General features: G+C 44.4%; 1 long non-coding RNA gene across 1 annotated transcript; it reads right to left on the minus strand.

Moving 5' to 3' along the window:
• Positions 1-2,959: 2,959 nt before the first annotated feature.
• LOC146181111 (uncharacterized) lies at positions 2,960-18,410 on the minus strand. Its single transcript, XR_014700411.1, has 3 exons — positions 18,234-18,410; positions 10,970-11,109; positions 2,960-3,142 (listed from the first exon to the last, which is right to left on the minus strand). It is a non-coding gene; the product is annotated as an uncharacterized LOC146181111 (long non-coding RNA).
• Between the last annotated feature and the right edge of the window lie 2,934 nt (positions 18,411-21,344).

Here is a 21,344-nt window from a genome sequence, read left to right on the forward strand (position 1 = left end):
GAAAATACGTAGGGTAGAATTGCGTCCTATATCGTGTTAGGTATCCAGGTGCATGGCAGGCACAACGTTGTTGTGCCTGCCATGCCATAAGTGCTGTTCCCTTGTCCGTAATGATCAGTTCGGGGCCCCATGTCGCAGGACACTGTGGCCACGATGATCCGTCCACCTGTTAACCTCTGGTTAATTTAGGATGCGGCCGAGAATGCCCAATAAAAATTGCTATTGGGCGGAGGGGTGGTGTATGGGGTTCAGCCATCCAACTTGTCTGATGGATATTAATCAGAGGCAGCGCGAACAGACACGAGCGAACACACAACAGGACAGGCGCTGTTTCGTGCAGCGCCTGTCTTGTTGTGTGTTCGTGCGCTGCCTCTTATTAGTATATATTTTCCCTAATAAGCCCAAATCAGGACTCGAGTTGTCTGATGGCGGCTCCTTTCCTCGCTGGCACTTATGGCATTTTTTCACGTCATCGCAATGTCGGCAGCTACGCGCGGCCAATAACACATGTGAATTCTGTGTAACCTGCTGTGTTCTCGCTTCTCCCATTGCTAGCACAGTGGCATGGCGGCTGTCAGATCTCATCAGGCCATCTATATTAAAGACCGGTGCAGTTCAGTACGGCACAGGCGTTGTTTTGCTCCGAGAACAAAATGGTGACATCTGAAATTTAGCTTTCTGAAGCCACACTTTTCCAGAAGCCGCAGTTAACCACTGAGTAACTGAAGAAGATCGTTTGGCGAGCGATTTTTTTTGTGTTCAAAAGGTTAGATGTGTACTTAGATGGGGCCGAATTCCCTATTCAATCCGATCACCTAGCTCATTCCGAAGCGACAAGTCTATGGCTAACGGTCGGCCCTTGCCAATATGGCTAGCTAAAACTCATCGACCCGAGCTCGGACGCCCAGCTCAGCCCGAGGTCTGAGATTATAGCGGCCGATAATCGGCAATCCACCTCGAACCGACGAGTATTGATTACTTGACTAGCCTACAGCCGCAGTCAGGCAATGCATAGCCCATGGCTTCCCATGCAAGGCAAACCCACGTCCGCAGTCTCGCCACGGCAACAGTACCAGTTACCCAGTGGTTTATCTATCACTACTCAGTGCTTTACTTGTTCAGGACTCATGTATTTCCCATGCACTATCTGCAGCTCGATTGTGCATGGAAATTATTGGCGGTGGCAGCATTTTTAAATTCGCAGCTTTTGATTCATGTGGGCTAAACTTTTGTAGCCTCGACAATATATAATGGTGAAGTGGTCCAGTAGGTGAACAGCAACGCATATGAGTGCAGCTTAAAAAAGGGATGCGTACCGAAAAAAGCAGATTTAAAAGCGCAGTTATTGGCATTCTCGAAATTCATCGAAACCGGTCAAAAACTTTTCTAAAACGTAAGTAGTACTTTTTCTTTCAAATCATTAAGTTTGTGAGCGTGCACAGCAAATCATTCCAGTTTTTAACTTGAAGGCTAAGTTCAAGATGTCACTTCCTTGCTCTTTTACCCGCCGTCCGATTCATTGGCTGTTACAAGCCGTTGCTTGAGTGCTGTCTTTACGACATTCTTTACGAGTGCTGTATTTACGTCGTGCATCCTAGAAAATATACGAAAGAACAATATCATCTTTAATTGAGTATATTTACAGAAACAATAATTGTGTTCCTTATTAAAAGTGATTCAAAGCAATATTAATACCTCGGTTATTATCAGAAGAATCCTCAGTGTGATCAGTGCTTAGCCTGAGGTTCGGTATTGGAGTCATCGGATATCTGAAGCCAACTGAAATATGGAGTGCAACATTTATAGACATATTGTGGCTGTCCGAACTAATTGGATGCAAGAGTTAAAAAATTAAATTTCAGCGGTGGGTAACGGAACCCACTTGTACGTTGTTTGCAGCTATCTCGAACGGCTTAGAAAAGTTTATGATCGCAATTTCAATTGAAATTATTTACCAAAATTACTAAATGCTGGCTTTATACAATAAACGGAAATCGCTACATTGAAGAGCATCTCCACAAACACCCATTCCATTATTTGAGATAAAAAGTCCTCCCGTGTACGTCTCGTTTTTCAGATAAGCAAAAAAAACCGTAAGTACAAAAATCACGAGGCCACAGAATTCAAAGACAACCTTGATTCGGTGTTCCTCTGCAGATGTAGACTTACGCGACTATACTTGCTTGTTTTGGTTACTAATAACATAAAGCTTTCCTCGTGTATATCCTTACATCTTTTTGCTCTTTATCTTCATTGCAATGAGCGGCGCGCTTGCTATAACTGGCGCCCTCATGCGAGCTAAACGGCTGACGCGAAGAAACCTTCACAGCATGTCAGCCTTATGCAGAGAAAGGAGATCTAATCATAGCTGCTGGTTGTTTTCTTCACTCAAAGTATGTCTGAAAGCAGCACGACTAGGGCGCGCGAATGGGCTAGAAACATTTTTATCCAAGTTTCTGGGACTTTTCCGAGATGGAAAAAGTTACATGTGAAGTTTCATTAAATATGTATACTACGATTATTACTATTATTATTACATTGTTATTATTAATAAAGAATCATTATTTATTAATTTCTATTCAGAACTTACAGCCACGCGGTAAAATGAAAGCACGCAACACCCGTTTTCCAGTGTGCTCAGTTTTTAATTCTTTTTTTTAAATGGCAGTATTGTTCGCAATGTGGAATGCCAAAATGTGCTCTTGAAATCGTGTTGTGCTGGCTTTCCCCCGGCGCATATTTACACAATAGTGCATTCGCGCCCGAATAGATTTGTTTCTTTGATAATGAAAAAGAAAAGCGCACTGTGCTCACTCGCACATTTCGAAATTAATGTTTCCAGAAAAGCCAACTCAGCTTCGTACTTAGTATTCAGGACGTTTTGATATTTTGATCACGTCTGAGTAAACACTTTAACCTCAGCAGAACGGCGAAAATCGCCACGCACACAGTACCTGCTGCTATACCTTGAGGGCCATTGCAGTGTTCAAACGCTGCCTCTCTAAATCACCGCTCAACTCCTCGCACAGCCACCTCACCAAGTCCTTGGTCAGACGAAAGTGCTGCCGGAACAGTTCGTCAGGTATCGTGAAAGCATTTCGATGTTTCTGGTAGTCCCTGTCCGACAGTACTCCCAGCCACTCTAAAACGAAGGGTAAAGCCGGAAATAAAGCCATCTATCGCTTGTTCAATGAACAAGCAACATATACGTGCTTTCACAACGCGAACGCTTTCGACTCGATCAACTCAATTGCGTCATAGCAGAAGCGAAGGTGGATCGATGATCTCGTAATATCGTTATTGCGTCTCGTCTGCAAACAGTCCGCATCGGTAAAGCAGCCAGAGACCTCATGTGGCTCTAAATTTGCACCCTTGTTTTTAATATTAACAAGAATTAGTTCCGACTCTTCATTCCGGAATAAAAACAATAATTTTCTCAGCAACAACTCTCTATTTCAATCCCTCGAAGTAAGTGCCTACTGAACAGTGGTGAGCTAACTGCCTTCTAAACTACACGTCGAACATTGCTCATTTACAGTAATGGCAGCACATCCTTTACGTAATGAAAAGTCATTTTGGCATCATATAATGTTTATCCATGACGTATTTCCCACCACACAAGGTCATCCATTCAGATTTCAGGAGCCGGCTCTTGACAGTGGGCAGTTCATTTCGCCCCCTTCGTAATACAAGTGCAAGTGCCTTCCTCTCTATCATAGATACCTTCATTTTTCCTCCACAATTACTTATGTATACCATACATGCATCATGCATAGCATAGCCTGAGTTGCATTGGGACGTTAAACCCCACAAACCAACTAACCAACCAATGCTAAAAGTCCGTTTTCACACTGACGTCATTGTTACGTCACAACAAAAAGCCATTTCGACACACCGCAATTTCGCGCCACAATTTTGAAACACGTGGCTGTTCTGAGAACCAATCAGAGAAACAAAATGGCGCTGATCGGCGAACATGTGTCAAAAATAGGGCCCCTGTTGTTCAGGCGTTTCGGCTGCACCTTTTTCTTTGGCTCTATCATTTTGTTGCTGTTGTGCAGCCAACTCCCAAGCGAGTACCTCTGAATCGCACAAATTTAGCTTCTCAGCTTTTCTTCATAGTTGTGCGGTATAGTGTAGCAGTGTCTCCGCACCAGACACATTCGCTTTTGTATTGTGTTGGCCATATCTTGTGGTACAGGGCTCTGTTTTCTGTTTGGATATGTGTACCACACAAAATGGGGATGTAGAGCAAGCCTCATAATGCCTAGCCTAGATAACCCTAGTCCTGAGCAGTGGGAGAACCTTCTAGCCGAATCGGACGCACAGCATCAGCTCATGCTGGTGCAGTGGGCCAGAGCCGCTGCTGAGGCCAACGAACGCCTGGACAGAGGACTACCGACTATTGCTCTTTCCTAGCCCACTACCCCTAAGCCCAATTTTCCCCAATAACGTTTATGAATCAATCAAAATCTGCGTAGTCTAGCAACAGCCACACTCTCCTTCCCTTCCATGCCGAGTGCGCTCGCCTATTTGGCAAGCGCATTATATAGCCTCCTTGCGCACGCGCAGTAGCGCGCAGTCCATCTGTGGTAAACACACGGCTGCAACGAAAGGTCAAACGGTGGGCAAGGAGGCAAAGCGCGCAGCTGCAGCGACAGCGTATAGACCAACACCGATCTGTGACGTAAGCACGATGCGGTGGCGCTTCTGTCGCTAGCGTGGTCAGACTGGGGATGAAAAGTAGGGTTAACACCCATAGGAATACATGGAAGTGAAAGATTTCAAAACAGTTTTCTCATTTCACAGGGCACATACGATGTCGTTATTTAGCACAGAGCAACCATGAACATCCTAAAATGGATCGTGAAAGTATGAAATCTCATTACCGAGGCGAAGTATTTTTAAAACACCGCGAAACGTACGGGGGTGCGAGTTGAGAGGGCGACCCATAGAAATACATGTAGACACAACTTACCGCAACATTGTGCTCCGTTCAGCAGCGTTGAACCCTTCTCATTTTTTGGTGAACGTCTTGTACGACGCCCCCATGTCATGTTGCATGACACACTACAATCTCTTGCAACTAAATGCAAGTTTGACGACTTGCGGGACCGCTCACAGCACGATAAACTGACCGCGCACAGTTGCAGACGACCATGCATCACCGGCGCTGTCGCCAGCAGACGCTCCGGAGCTGGAGGCGGCCGCGGTAGGTATCGCTAGCTGCGCTGTCGTCTGCTGCAATGCGCGAATCTCGTCTGGTCTATATTGTCGTATGGCGTTTGTCAACTGCTTTTCAAATGTAATTCTGTCTAGGAAGTATCACTGTAGCGAGAGTATTATCAAGCTTATGTACCCTATGCGGCAGCATATCAGACTGTAAGCAAAACTGCGCGATTCGCTACACCTTGCAGCTTGCATTTTGGCGGCGTCTGGAAGCACAGATTATTCGGGGAGTTTTTAAAGTAGACTGCCTCCGTAATGACACACCATACTTTATCACACACTTCTTCAAAGCGCGGGTCAACGGCCACCACTTCTGATGCTCTGCGAAATGAGAAAAATGCTCCGGTAAGTTGTGTTTACAGGTGCGGGTCGCCCTCCCAACCCGCACCCCCACATAATTCGCGGTATTTTAAAAATACTTCGCCTCGGTAATGAGATTTCATATTTTGACGATCTGTTGTAGGATGTTCATAGTTGCTTCGTACCGAATAACGATATCACAGGTGCCCCGTGAAATGAGAAAACTGCTTTAGAATATTTCGATTCCATGTATTCCTATGGACGCTAACCCTATTTTTCACCACCAGTCGGCTGCGGCGCCGCGAGCGCCCCCTTTGTTTGTAAACACGGTGTTGGTCTATACGCAGTAGAGCGCGACTGCGCCGAAAGGTGAAAAGACGGAGTCGGCGGCGGCGAAGATCGACCACCATCGCGGCGCGTGACTTCAATCGGTTTCGCGCATGCGCCTAACTCGCCAATTCGGCTCACGTGAAGTATGGCTCTGACCCGCGTAGTGAAGCTTTTCGCTTCAAAATTTGGGAATATATTGCGCAGTTGAGGGCACCGGGATGGCAGCAGGCGGGAGAAGCGTACTTGAGATTGCAATCCTGCTGGTGGTTAGAAACTTTATTGGGATGGCATAGATACGTCATTGACATTTAATGGTGGACTTACGCGATCTCTGTTATGAGCATTGAGTTAACGTCAATAGACCAACACCGATCTGTGACGTAAGCACGATGCGGTGGCGCCTCTATCGCCAGCGTGGTCCGACTGGGGGTGAAAAATAGGCTTAGCGCCCATAGGAATACATGGAAGCGAAATATTCCAAAGCAGTTTTCTAATTTCACGGGTCATCTGTGATGTCGTTATTGGGTACAAAGCAGCCATGAACATCCTAGAACAGATCACGAAAGTATCAAAACTCATTAACGAGGCGAAGTATTTTTAAAACACCGCGAAACGTATCGGGGTGCGAGTTGAGAGGGCGATCACATAGAAACACATGTAAACACAACTTACCGCAACATTTTGCTCGGTTCAGCAGCGTTGAACCCTTCTCATTTTTTGGTGAACGTCTTGTATCACGCCCTGACATCATGTTGCATGACACACTAGATTTCCTTGCAAGTACTGCAAGTCTGACGACTTGCGGGACAGTTCACAGCACGATAAACTGACCGCGCACAGTTGCAGACGGCAATGCGCCACCGGCGCTGTCGCTAGCAGACGCTCCGGAGCTGGAGGCGGCCGCGGTGGGTACCGCCAGATACGCTGTCGTCTGCTGCAATGCGCGAATCTCGTTCGGTTCATGTTGTCGTATGGCGTTTGACAACTGCTTTTTAAATGTAATTCTGTCTAGCAAGTATCACTGGAGCGACAATATTATCAAGCTTATTTACCCTAAGCGGCAGCATATCAGACTGTAAGCAAAACTGCGCGATTCGCTACATCCAGCTTGCCTTTTGGTGGTGTCTGGATTCATAACACAGGTTATTCGGGGAGTTTTAAAAGTGGACTGCCTCCGTAATGACGCACCCTACTTTATCACACACTTCTTCAAAGCGCTGGTCAACGTTTAACGACCGGCCACCACTTCTGATGCTCTGCGAAATGAGAAAAATGTTCCGGTAAGTTCTGTATTTCTACGGGTCGCCCTCCCAACTCGCACTCCCCTACGTTTCGCGGTGTTTTAAAAATACTTCGCCTCGATAATGTGATTTCATACTTTCACTATCTGTTCTAGGATGTTCATGGTTGCTTTGTACCGAATAACGACATCATAGGCGCTCTCTGAAATGAGAAAACTGAAATGAAATCTTTCGCTTCCATGTATTCCTATGGGTGCTAACCCTATTTTTCACCCCCAGTCGGCTGCGACGCCGCGAGCGCCCCCTTTGTTTGTAAACACGGTGTTGGTCTATACATCACTAACAAGAGTTACAGAGACCGCTCCTTCGCTTTCTTGGTTTTCCGACATTTACCGAGCATTAAGGGTGCAGGTATTTCTTAGAGCGAAGTATAGGCCACCTAAGCAGCAGGATCGAGAAAGCATTCTTTCATTCCTACGATCACAACCTTTGACATTTTTCGGTGCCGCTTTTGTCTGGACGCTGCCGCTATCGCTCCTTTTTTGTGCAAATGACACCTATTTTTGCTTTTGCGTTAGTAATATAGAGCACCTTGAAAACTTTAAGATGCACTGACCTCACAAAGCAAGCAGATGCTTCAGAGTGCTGTGAAAAGAAAGAATTGAAAAAATTTTAGCTATGACACCGTCACTGCTGAGAAGAGCACCCGCTCTTTGTGAAAGATCCTAGGGCAGCTGAAGCTAGCATAATTCCATTTCTCAAGGTGTAAAAGAATGTTACCCAGAGCGATTATCTCTAACTGGGTTGACGATCACAGTATAAGCTTCCAAGTGAATTCACCCACTCCTACAGCGTGCAGAATACGATAAATGCGGTGTCATCTCCACCTGCCCGTTGGCGCAGAAAAAAAATAACCAAAAACTGCGACCTCCAAGAACGGAGTGAAAGCTGCTAAAGGAACAGCGATAAGAGAAAGGGAGGTACCCTGATGCTTCCCTCGCTACTGGAGGGGACGACGTAACGTGGCGCTGCAGCTAGATTCAGTAGCCGCTGGAGCGACCACCTGCAAATTGATTGCGACTGTGCTCAACCATCGCTGACTTGAAAGAAATATGAAAGCACTCGGACAGACAGAGAGTAGAGAAATCTAGAGGGCAAACGCATTTGTCCCGTTCACTTCACTCGTCCTTGTCTGACCTAGTGCTTCCAAATTTATTATGCTATACTAACTAACCCACCAAACGACTCTGTTAAAGCATATTGATGAGCTGCTCCGACAGACAAACGCCCATGCCTTCACGCTGAAAAAGAGTCGTGCTGGAGTGCACATAACTTTTAAGCCCACTTGATCAAGTGGTCGCTCGCTCTGTTTCCCGCGTTTCAAACTCATGAAGCTGGAAAATACTGTGTTCGTTTATTCACCATCATCATCAGCAGCAGCAGCAGCAGCAGCAATACTTACCTACTGCAGGGCGAATGCCTCTCCCATATTCCACAAATTTACCCGGTCCTGTCCAAGCAGCATCCACTTAACCCATGTGAGCTTCCATAACCTCATCCGCGCACCTAACTTTCTGCCACCCGCTGCTACGTTTGCCTTCCCTTGTAATCCAATTTGTTATCCTTTGCGACAATAGGTCGTCTTCATTTCGCCCTACATGCCTGCCCTTGCCATTTCTTCGTCTTGATTTTCACTAGATTGTCATTAACTCGAGTTATTTCTCTGACCCACACTGCGCGCTTCTAGCTCTAAACGTTACACCTGCCATTGTTCGTTCCATAGTACTCTGCGTTCTCCTCAACTTAAGTACAACCATTTTCTTTACCCTCCAAGTTAGCTTATTGCATGTAAATAAATATACCAGCGTACCGCAGCTGGCACAGAAAAATAAGCATGACCAGCTGAGCGAGGAGCTACGCTCAGCCAAGTTGTCCTTTCAGTTCGAAGTCATGGGAGGTACACAAAATTTGGAACCTTCTTTAAAATGTGAACACCATTCCTCGAGAGAAATTTATGTGCATGTACGGTAAAAAACAGGCCTGAATGTTTGAAAAATATCCGGAGTTGCTTCGAAGGGGCGTTCGGGCTTTTATCATCTATGTAGGTTACTGTCTGCCAACGACAGAGATTAAGAGCAACATAATAATGCAAAGACGCACGACAGCACGAGCTCTCCCCATTGGCCAGTCTTTCTTTAATTTCAGTTGAAACATATGTGGGGTTGAACTGCACGGCTTCTGGAGTCTATGTAGGCTGCACGGGTATCAAGATGCGTAGAGGCTTTCGCATTGCTATAGCGATAGCGATTATAGTTCTTCGTCTCCAAATAACAAAACGTTCTCCGTCATATTAGAAAAGGCATGAGTGGACAAAAACCTTGCGATGCATTTATTCCAAGTTTTTTACCAAGAACATACCCTCAACGCTCGACGAGGAAGATATCAGGCTCCGGTGCAAGGAAATCTAAGTCTATAAGTGAAATTGCAGCTCCCCGCATAGTGACATAGAACAAGACTATCAACTATGCAGCAAGCCGCTAAGAATTTACTATTAGGTCTAAGACTTTGGATAAGACATTTAAGTAAAACATGTTGCTGGGTTAGTTGGTTCAGGATCGTACGAGGAAACGTAAGCGCAAAAAAAAAAGACAAACACAAGAGAGGAGACAGGACAAAGCGCTTAGTCCTGTCTCCTCCCTTGTGTTTGTCTTTTTCTGCGCTTACTTTTCCCCGTGGGATAAAACATTTTTATCGAAACAGTATTTGTGGATTCGGAGCAGAAAAACTGGTTTCGAGGAGCCGATATCAATACGCTGCTGTAAAGTCAAACGACTACCTTCAATATTAACAAGCTTACGCAGCTACACCAAGTTTTGATACTTGCAGGGAAGCGCGTCATGCCATCAATATAGCGAGAAAAACAGTGTCATGCGGATCATCAATGATGTGAGATAATTAGAAGAACGAGGTTGATTTTCTCGCTTTAATTTTCACGCGTCTTTTTTTATACACACTAATCAAGAAAACAGAACCGATGTCGATTGACTGCTTTCATTACATGCACGCACTCGTCCTGTCTCATCAATCACTTTTTTTCTTCTACTGAGAAAGGTTGTTCATACGAAGCAGACGCAAATGCTTATATTATTATTGGCGAAATTGGAACATTTTCTGTCGGCTGATATTTTCGGACGCATCACACAACACGACGTTTTCCCAGTTCGTGTGGACAGTTTCTTACAGATCGCGTCGTACTTACTTTTGTTATCTTAATACGCCATCAACCCTTGGAACACAAAAATTTAGCATATGCTCTTACTATTTCGATTATAAGCATGTTTTCTGTTGACGAATTTTAGAATCGAAATAAAAGCTAGTCTGCACGACGCTGTAACTAAGCCGCAGACGAGGCCCTCAAAGATTTAATAGGGTGTTTCTTCTAGTTTTTTGCACGCCGCTTTAACAAATTGATTAGGAACTTGGTAATAAGCTAGGAAGCCTCTTTTTGCTTCATACCAAACTAAAAGAGAAATCGAAACATATCCCTTGACCACTTCATCTCTCTTGTACGCGTTGCTGGCTAGCGTCACTGGTAACTCTGTGAGCCTCTGCTACAGCTTTAATCGTATTTTCGAGAATTATTTCAAGATAAATGTTTTCGTTAGCATATTTCGCCCTGAAATTTGAATTGCGTAAAGTGCGCATAAAAGGAAAAGTTGTGGGTACTGACGTGTTCCTGAATTCCTCATCCAAAGTCACCATTATCGTCCTTGTGACCTTTGGCGATATTTAGTATTCTTATTGATCATTGCACATACAAATTACGCATAAAAGTCGTCAGAGACGAGGACCGGAAAAACAAAACGTACGCGCAAAGCTTAGCGGACTGTTCGAAGGGCTTATCACATGCCACATTCACCGGTGACATCAATTGAGGGGATGTGGTTCAAATTATGTGCAAAATCTTCGGCAGAAAAAGATGTTTCTTTCTCCGTATTTCGGTAGATAGCTGCAAACAAAAACATGAAAATGGTGCTCTGTTTGAAACCCCCACCAAAATAGGTCAAATGGCAAAAAAAAAAGATTTTATTCAGATATTGCTGTTGTGACATATAGTGGTTGAAAATGTATTCGTTGCCATAAGACAGTTATTTGGACAACTTTAGTTAGTTATATTGGGTTTTATGGCGCAAACGCAACTAACGCTATGCTGCACCAAACACAAGGTTAAAAACTGGTAATATAGATTGATAATAGATTATCTTGACTGTTATCGTTTGTTTAAAATGCTGGCATCATTGAGGAATTTAAAAATCTTGCTTGCTTGCTAGTACTTGTTCACCTAAAAGGAGCATGGGGTGTAATGGAATGTGTTCTCTGTAAAATATTGTAAAATATTTTTTTCCTCAGATCTTCAAATTCTGTACAGGTAATTAGGATGTGGATTACTGTGAGTTTACCACCACACCTTTCACAGAGTGGTTTATCTCATTTTGTTAGTAAAACCTTGTAAGTGAGATGAGTGTATCCGATATGAAGGAAACATAAAATTTTTCTTTAAAACATTCTTGATGTCTACTCGACTTCCATTCTTCTAAAAGGGGCTTTAAAGAATGCAATTTATTGTTCAAGTGCTCTTTCGATGTGACCAGCCATCTATATCCCAATTTATTTTGTAATACTTTGAAACAATCTCTGTGCGGCGAGCTCACTTATTTTGTTTGACTGAATCGGGCTTGCGTAGCACATGCATTAGCTCTCTCATTGCTGTCAATCCCAACATGGCTGGGGACCCAGCAGAACTTAATGTTATGTTTTCGAGAGGTGATTTTAACTATGTAATGAATAACGTTTTCTAATAGCGGGTCTTGAGCATCTTCTGTTTTTAATGCTGTGAGCAGGCTCAAAGAATAAGTGCAGATGACGCTAGTTTTAATTTTGTCTTTGACTATTTTTTCTACAGCGACACACGCAGCATACAGTCGGCCGTGAAACTCGAGGCGTACTGCGGCATACGTACCATTTTCTTACTTCTGTCTTGAACTACAGCAATTCCTACCCGTGTGTCTGTTTTTGAGCCATCTGTAAAAAATTCAGTGTAGGCATCATATTTTTCTTCAAGTGCGTAAAATTCTTGTAGTATGTGCTCCCGCGGTGCTTGTTTCTTGTGTAAATGTGTTAGTGAGAAATCACATAAAACAGGGAGTTTATACCATGGTGGCAGAGGATCACTTCTTGATGCAGTGTTAGGTAGAGAGTCCAATACAGCTAGCTCTTTGCATTTATCTTCAAAACGCAATACCAAGGGCCTGATAAAATGTGGTTTGTTATAGAATAAAGTTTTAGATGGGCATTTTGTGACTATAGTGTAGCAAAGATGTTTCGGGAGAGACCGAATTTATAAGACATACGTGCTCATCAGTGCAGTTCTGCGATGCTCTAGAGATGGCTCATTTGATTCTACATATATACTGAGTACAGGAAATGTTCTGTACGCCCCAGATGATAAGCGCAAGCCAAGAATACGAATATAGGATCAAATCGCTTCAGGTATGACGACCTTGCTGAGCCATACCTATGCATCTATAGTCTAACATAGAGCGCACTACGGAGCGATAAATCTTTAGAAGGCATGCTCGATCAGAACCCAATCGTTTCTTTGAGAAAATATTTAAGACATTAGGTGCTTGGGCAGCTTTCTTCTTTAGGTTGTTTATTTATGGTAAAAATGAAAGTTCTTTTATCAAAAGTGATGCCTAAAATTTGTGATCTTGTTTAACAGGGAGTGAAGTTTGGTTGAGGTGCAAGTTAGGTTCTACTTGTACGCCCCGTTTTAGTTAGAAATGAATGGCTACAATTTTTTGAGGACAGAATTTGAATCCATATTTCTCTGCCCAATTTGATAGCTTGTTTAATAGTCAACTGTGTTTGACGCTCACTGGTTGATACGCTGGAAGTGGTACACGCTATTTGGAGGCCATCTAGGTGAACAGAATACATTATTGATTTCTGTATTACTTTAGCTATGAATTGATTTTTACTGTGAATAGGGTTGTGCTAAGAATGTATCCTTGGTGAACACCATTTTGTTGTGTGTATGTCGTGGAAAATGTTGTTCCTAGGCGGATTCTGAACGTGCCATTTTTAAGGAAGTTGCCCAAGCAGTTCAGCATCCCGCCGCAGATACCTAGGTCTGCAATGTCACAGAGGATACCGAACCTCCACGTGGTATCGTAGGCCCTCTCCATATTGAAGAAGACCCCGATACAATGCTGTCTGTGGATGAACGCTTCCCGGACTGTTTTTTCGAGACGAATCAAGTGATCAATTGTTGAGGATGACTTTTTAAACTCGCACTGATGTATATCTAGTAGCTGCCGGGACTGAACAACAAAAGTTAGTCGGATGTTTACTATGGTTTCAAAAGGTTTTGCGATGCAGCTGGTTAGTGCTATTGGTCTATAAATGTCAGGGCTTGTAGGTGGTTTTCCGGGTATTAAAAATGGCACTATGATTGCTTTTTTTCGTGCCTCGGGTATTTTACTAGTTATCTATAATTTGTGTAAAAATTTCAACAGGGCATCTATGGCAGCTTCGGACAGATGTGCAAGCATAGCATAATGGTACATTGTCTGGCCCCGGTGCTGTATTTTTACCCTGAGATAGCAATGCATTTTTTTCCTGTAATGAAATTAGCTTGTTGTATTATTCATTTGCGCCTACGCGATAAGGAAGTTTTTGTTTTTCTGCTGTTGCCTTGTGTTTTTGAAATTTGTCTGTATAGTGTAAAGAGCTTAAAACTAGAGAAATGTTCGCCTAATATGTTTGCTTGTTCTTCGAGTGTTGTTTGTGTTACGGGTGTAGTCAACATTGGGAAAGTAAATGTGGTATAATATCCAGTGAACTTTCGAAACTGTTCCCACATTTTCGTAGCAGGGATTGAGCTGTTATTGGACGATAGATGATTATGCCACGAAGTTTTATCGGCATTTCACCGGACGTACCGTGCTCTGGCCCTTGCTTTTTTATAGGTAATTAAGTTGATCTGCAGTTGGGTATCGACGGCAGATGCCCCACGCTTTGTTTTGTTTCTTTTTGGCTGCTTTGCATTCCTCCGTCCAACATATTTTGTACTTTCTCCTTGCATGTTCGGATGTTTGCAGGAAGGCTAATAATGCTGCTGATATTATGCATGTGGAGAGCCTTTTTATTTATTTCGCTGTAGTTGTTTCTTTAGACTACTGTTTTTCTAATGTGGCATTTGATTTAAAAACTGCCCAATCGGCGAGGTGAAGCTTCCAACGCCGTGGCCTCAATGGGATGATGGGTATAGGGGATGATAGCTTTAAAATAGCGGGTAAAGGTCACTCCCCCTAGGGTCATCTAAAACATCCCAGTTAAAGTCATTAAGAATTAATGGAGCTGAAATGGCTAAATCGAGACAGGTCATGTTACCTGAGCTAGGGCAGCAATATGTCGGCTTTCAAATGTTTAATAGACATATGTTATTAGAGAAAATAAAATATTCTACAATTTGCCCTCTCGTATCGGTTAGCTCACTCCGCCAAAAGGACGAGTGCCCATTAAAAGCCCCAGCTACCTGGAATGGCTCCGGTAACTGTTGGATGAGTCTTTCTAGGTCATGTACTGTAAAGGTTAGGTGTGGCGGTAAGTATACGGAACATATTGTTATTATTTTGTTGCTGATTATGTTAACTGCCACTGCTTCAAACTTTGTTTTCAGTGGTACTTCTGTGGCATGGACATCGCTTTGTGCTATGATCACAACGCCTCCTGAGAATCTGCCTTTTCTCGGTCTCTTCAGAAGGTTTTGTTTTTTTATGGATATTTGTGTTCTTTGGGCCAAGTTTTGTCTCTTGAAAGCACAAAGCTGTATGTGACGTTAATGTAAGTATATCTGTGATGTCTGAATCATTTTGAAGTAAACCCCTACAATTCAAATGTACCATGTAGGCCATATTGTGTTGTGTTGGAGAATAACATTCATTTAGGTTCGGGTGGAGTTACCCTCGGTTTTCGCTTTTCTTTTTCCAACGAGTTTCGCCGCCCCTGCAACACAACCGTGTTGGGGGTGATGTCCATCGCCTCACTGGAGGCGCTGGAAGCTCGCAGCGATACCACGGACGAACTAGCTAGAGACCTCCCTCTGGATTGGGAAACCTTGTGGCCTTCCGACTCAGAGGTTGGCAAACCCTCTTTCGGAGCTGGCAGAGGAGTCTTGGCTGCCTCTGCCTGGGGCATCGTAGATGGTGCTTCCATAGGGTCCGAAGACGCCTTGGTAGGTGCCAGGTTGCGGTCTGGCACTCAGCCCCTGCGCACCATGTCCGCGTAGTGTGTCTTGGGGGTGAAGATGAATGGATTGTTTTTTTCTAGCCTTTTTTTTGCCTCAGTAAACTATATGTTTTCTTTTGTCTTTATCGTGATGATTTCTTTTTCTTTCTTCCAGGTTGGACATGATCGTGAATATGACGGGTATTCATCACAGCTGGCGCAGTGTGGCACGGAGCATCACAAGCAGATTTAGCATAAGTTTTGTGTCCACGACAGCTTTGTGATCCATGACCATACTTCTGGCAGTTGAAGCATCTTCGGGGACTTGGTATGTATGGAAGAACATCGACTTTAAGGTATCCTACTACTATTGTCTCTGGCAGTGGGCTGGAATTGAAGGTCAAGATCAGATGGTCTGTTGCGATTTCTCGGTTGTCCTTTCGAATTTTGATTCTATAGACATTCACGACATTTTGGTCAGTAAGCCCCTCTAGCGTTTCTTCTTGAGTGAGGTGAAAACTCAGAATCAGAAATTACTCCTCGAACGGTGTTTAGGGATCTGTGTGGGGCCACGGCCACGGGGACATCCCCATGAGATTGGATGTTGGCGAGTTTTCCTTGTTGATCTTTATGGCATAGCTCTAGAAGCAGGTCTCTATTTGCTGTTCTAGACACTTTATAGTTTGGGCCTAAGGCACATGTTAAACATTTTGATACTAAGAATGGGCAGAATGTTCGGGCTGGTTTTTCTTCAAGCTCGGAGTGATTGACATAGAACTTAGCATAGCTTTTCTTTGGTTTTCCAATGATTTCTGCTGTAACTTCAGTCCGCCTCCGTTTGCCGGGGCGATCAGGTTTAGAGGATTTGGAAACCATAAGTGTAAGTTGGTTGTTCATCCAGGGTGGCGGCCACCCACCACGGAGCCCAATGAGGGGACGGGACAGGAATTTGCAAGACAGTCCTGCCCACGCCAGCCGTACATCCCGAAGACAACCAAATATAGCGTAACACAGGGTGGTTAGCCACACAGGGTTAACCCTAGCAGCCAGAAAAAATGGGAAAAGCAGGAAAGGAAGAGGAGACAGGACAGTTGTAAGATTGAAGATAGGAAAGTAGAAGATGTAGAGGAGTATAGGAAAAGGCGACTGCCTGTTTCCCTCGGTCGGGCAAGACCGGAGGCGCCGTCTGTGGGAAGCGTGGGCCAAGTTGGTGTGTTGCCCGCGCCGAGGGGCCTTTGAGGTCCAAACACTCAGCATCGGCTCAACCACCAGGATTCCCCTTTCCCCAGACACGACGATGCCACGCACGGCTAAGTGTGGGTGCTCGGGGTCTGTGGCCTCGCACAGTAGTATTTGGACAATTTTGATTCTGGGGTTTAATGTTCCAAACCGACTCAGGGTATGAGAGACGCCGTAGTGGAGATCTGAAATTTTGGCCACCTGAGGTTCTTTAACGTACACTGGCATCGCACAACACAGGGAAGCCTTGCTTTTCTCCGCCACAGAAAAGCGACCACCACTGCTGGTTCGATGCCGCATGCTTGGGCGCACAGGTCGAGTGACCTGACCACTGCACCATCGGGGCGAGGCAGTTGACACCGTACCTGACTCGAACAGCTAAGCTCTCGGTTCTTAACCTTTTGACCTGCTTTTCTCCGCAGGCGCGCTATAGGGTGCATTCATGCATACGTGTGTGCGTGCGTGTTCGTTTGTATTTGTGTGCGCGTGTGTATGCGTGTGCGGTGTGTGTGCGTGCGTGGGTATGTGTGTGCGGTGTGTGTGCACGTGTGTGTGTGTGTGTGTGTGTGTGTGTGTGTGTGTGTGTGTGTGTGTGTGTGTGTGTGTGTGTGTGTGTGTGTGTGTGTGTGTGTGTGTGTGTGTGTGTGTGTGTGTGTGTGTGTGTGTGTGTGTGTGTGTGTGTGTGTGTGTGTGTGTGTGTGTGTGTGTGTGTGTGTGTGTGTGTGTGTGTGTGTGTGTGTGTGTGTGTGTGTGTGTGTGTGTGTGTGTGTGTGTGTGTGTGTGTGTGTGTGTGTGTGTGTGTGTGTGTGTGTGTGTGTGTGTGTGTGTGTGTGTGTGTGTGTGTGTGTGTGTGTGTGTGTGTGTGTGTGTGTGTGTGCGTGCGTGCGTGCGTGGGTATATGTGTGCGGTCTGTGTGCGTGTGCGTGTGTGTTTGCGTGTGTGCGTGCGTGCGTGTGTGTGTGTGTGTTTGCGTGTGTGCGTGCGTGCGTGCGTGCGTGTGTGCACCTGAGGTACTGAGCTAGCGCGCCTGTGTACGTACTGGTTGCTACCAGGCGTTCGCTTGGACAAGTTTCGTTTCTGTGGTTTAACTACCGACCCAAAGCGACTCATGCTTTGAGAGACGCCGTATTGGAGAACTCCGGAAGTTACCGGCAGACTCCGTCCTACATGATATGCAGTTTTTCTCTAATCGTGAGAAATTGAATTCCTGAATTCTTTCCTGATCAGAAGTACTCCTGACTTCGGCAGTGATATTAAGTCCGCGACGTGCTGAGACACTCGACCAATCTCCTCTAACTTCTCTAAAACCTTTCACGAGAATCAGTACTTACAATATTTGGAAGGTTTAGAATAGGGGGACCCAACCGGTTAGCGGAAAATAGCAATGGCCGGACGCGATTGCGAATGCCAAGAGTTCTTACCGCACCCCTTGCCCATTCATCGCGGCACTCCGCTCGTTCGCATTGTGGCCCCACTATTTCCCTATCCCCTAACCGGTTGGGTCCTACAAATGTAAAGCTCCCTATTGACATAAAAAGTACGACCACATTGACTGTAATTGAAAACCTGGAAAGTCTGACGAAAAACTGTTCGGACACTTACGCACAGTTGCGATCATGGGGTCATCCGGCGTGATAGCTCTTAGGCTGCTCAAACGGATGCACTATGCAATGTGCTACTGTACCTCTGACAGAACGGATGGCATGATATTCGCTCACTCTACTACTGAAGAAAACGCTAGGTTTTCTGCGATGAAAGAAGCTTCGCACAAATTATACACTACCGAGTGCCGTAATGGTGGTGTAAATTTCGAGCCCTACTTCCATGCCTTTCCTGCTTACATGTAATTATCCTTGCAATTAGTTTCTTGAGTTACTATACAAATTTTACGTTTGTCTTCCTGCTTTTCCTGTCTAGGTTAACAACGATTCTTTGCAATTCGCACCGGGTGATTTAAAAAGTCAATGCCATCAGCGATACTCATACCACTGAGGTATCATATTATTCTCCGCCAGTCCTATTCCCAACTGCTGCCACTCGAAGTCTCTGAATAATTTCGCTAACAAGGAACAAATAGTGCTGGAGAGATTTTCTTAACTTGTTGAGCGGTTTCCAATATTTAGAATAATTACTTTCTTTATTACGAACAGGAGTTTCTTGTAGACACTACATTCATCTTCTAGTACTTTCACATATGACCCATCTACACCCTGATTTCCTGCTTTATGTTAACTACTCTAGTTATCGTACTAAATATGTTTGTCGGCGTTTAGAGCTTAAACCTATTGTTTTGATGCTAGTGCAGACGACGCCCCTTTTCGGCAGCGTTTCATTTATCCGAGAAATGTATAAATTCGCGATTCTGTATTTCACTTATTTCAAAAACACCCCTGACATATCCTGGCCATTTTTTATGAGCTGAATTCATTGGAGGTGTTCTTGACGTTTCTTATTATCATCTTTGGAAGAGCCATATTTTAAAAAGTTGGTGGCTATTCTTTCTTCACAGCATAATAATAGATCATTTCTTGATAATGGCTTTAAAAATTAATTGGATGAGCATGATGAACATTCGCGTGGGCGCTGCCACTTGGCCTTTCATGGTCGCATTTAAATATTGCTATAAGCATGAAATCAGGACTTATTTTTGCAGGGCATCACGTAAGTGAAGAAAGGACGATTTTCACTTGTGCCTAAACATAATTTATTACCTAGGAAGTGTGTGTCAAAGATTAGACACTTGTGGGGCTTTTTTTATTTCATGTTAAATAGTGTTCTTTACGAAATAACAACAATATAAAATGGATGACCGCTTTACAATGCCTTATAAAATCTCCAAGATTGCTGAAATATTGCAGTTGTCTTTAAGTCTGCGCTTAAATCAAACGCCATGGTACCTCGTCCATTCCACTCGATTGCACTGGCACTTACTGTCATTGTTTTTCAGTAAGTATCCGACTTCATAAGTGTTAATAAATCTATATTTCACTAAGAGAATTCTACTAAAGAGATTATAAGCATGCGTTCGAGCTTGGCAACCTATCAACAGGGTCGTTTAGGTGCAAAAGAAAACTTATTTCGTTGCTTCTGAGATAAGTCTTGTGGAAAGTAGAAATAAAAATTGCCTTTCCTATGTTCAGATGTACCAAATATCAAGCACCGTAACGATGATGTGCCATACATGTCCAACAGCCGTGAGTTGTCATCACAAAAGCCTTTTAACAGCTTCTGATAATAAGAAAAAAAAGCATTTTGAGACTGAAAACTGAACGGCTTGATAATCGACGTACCACTGCCTCTTTGGCAAGCTGACATCTGGTCCCGTAGACGATATTGTTGGTGTCGTCATCAAGGCTTACTGTCATATAAGAGTCGTTGTACCCTCCTGGTAGCACTCCTACGGGGAAGCAACAAGTCCATCAGTCCCAAGATAGTGAATATATGCCTCTGCAAAACGCTGCGCGGACTCTGCAAATATGGAGAAAACAACGCTCTGGAGTGCAAATGGCATGAGAGCAAAAATATAGCCGAACATCTTAAAGGGGTTATGACAGCTGACAACTAATCATAAACTGATTATTGCATTTCACTTCTCACACGTTAAGTTATATATCCTCGAAATTTTAACTCATTCCGTGCAGTAGATAGTTTTAAAATTAATTTTTATTATTAATATCGGAATCAACTTTCTGGTCGGGTAACAACTGGCCGCTGACGTCACAACGTCAATGCTGACGGCCCCATGTCTTCTGCTATTCGCGGTGCCGGCTGCACTCTTGCAAGTACTTCGTTGATGATGGTCACTTGAGTTTTTTTTTTTTTCCTTCAGCAAAAATATTTTATTCAAACCTTCTCTTTTCTTTTATTCACATTTCATTTTTCTATAATATGCGATTTTAGAGATCCTTGGAATTGTTTTGTGCTTCGTCTAGAGATTGCCGAGGAGGCCGAAATCGACGGGTTCTTTGGGTGCGAAAACTAAAAGTAAATCTCAAACAAGCATACCTTGTCGCGAAAGCATACCTTGCGGCATTACAAGAGCTGCCAAAACTTTTGAACGAATCGCTACCTTGTTATATGCGCGTGTTAATCAGACTATTTTCTGCTGGTAAAGCATTTTTGCAAAACTATGATCAGTCTGAACACGGCCAGCGCACGAAAGCATGTGCACGTGCCGCCGCCGCCACTTCAGTCCCGTCATCGCAAACACAACGCGATTCGATTGCTCTTCACCGCATTCTCGCACAGAACAAGAGACTTCCAGTCGCCGCCGTCTCCGTATCGCCTCCCCCACAGCCGCGCGCGCGATTGCGATGGACGCCCGAGCCTCAACTTCCGTTTTCTAGTGCTTCTCCAGCAAATGACTCGTGAGTGCTTCAACGTAAGCATACACCATTTAGCATTTAGTGTGTGAACCCTAAACTCCCGCAGGAATGCGCCGATTCGCGGATTACGACTGCGCCTCCAGCGTGTTTGTTTACATAGCTTTTGCAACGACTGGATGTATGCTGCTCCTTCGCACGGCATAAAATGCGAGCTGAGCTAACAATACCAAAACTATCTACACTTTTTCGCATCAGTTGCACCTTATTTGTTTACAAACTACAACTGCGCTGCAAAAAGCGCCGTGGATGCTACGTCCCCTACCTGCTCCGGGTATACACACAAGCAACGCCGGCAGGTGCCGCTGCCGTCGCTAAACAGAGTCACATA

This window comes from Amblyomma maculatum, chromosome 8 (assembly GCF_055883805.1).
Source record: "Amblyomma maculatum isolate TAMU_Amacu chromosome 8, ASM5588380v1, whole genome shotgun sequence".
In the NCBI taxonomy this organism is placed as follows: Eukaryota; Metazoa; Arthropoda; class Arachnida; order Ixodida; family Ixodidae; genus Amblyomma; species Amblyomma maculatum.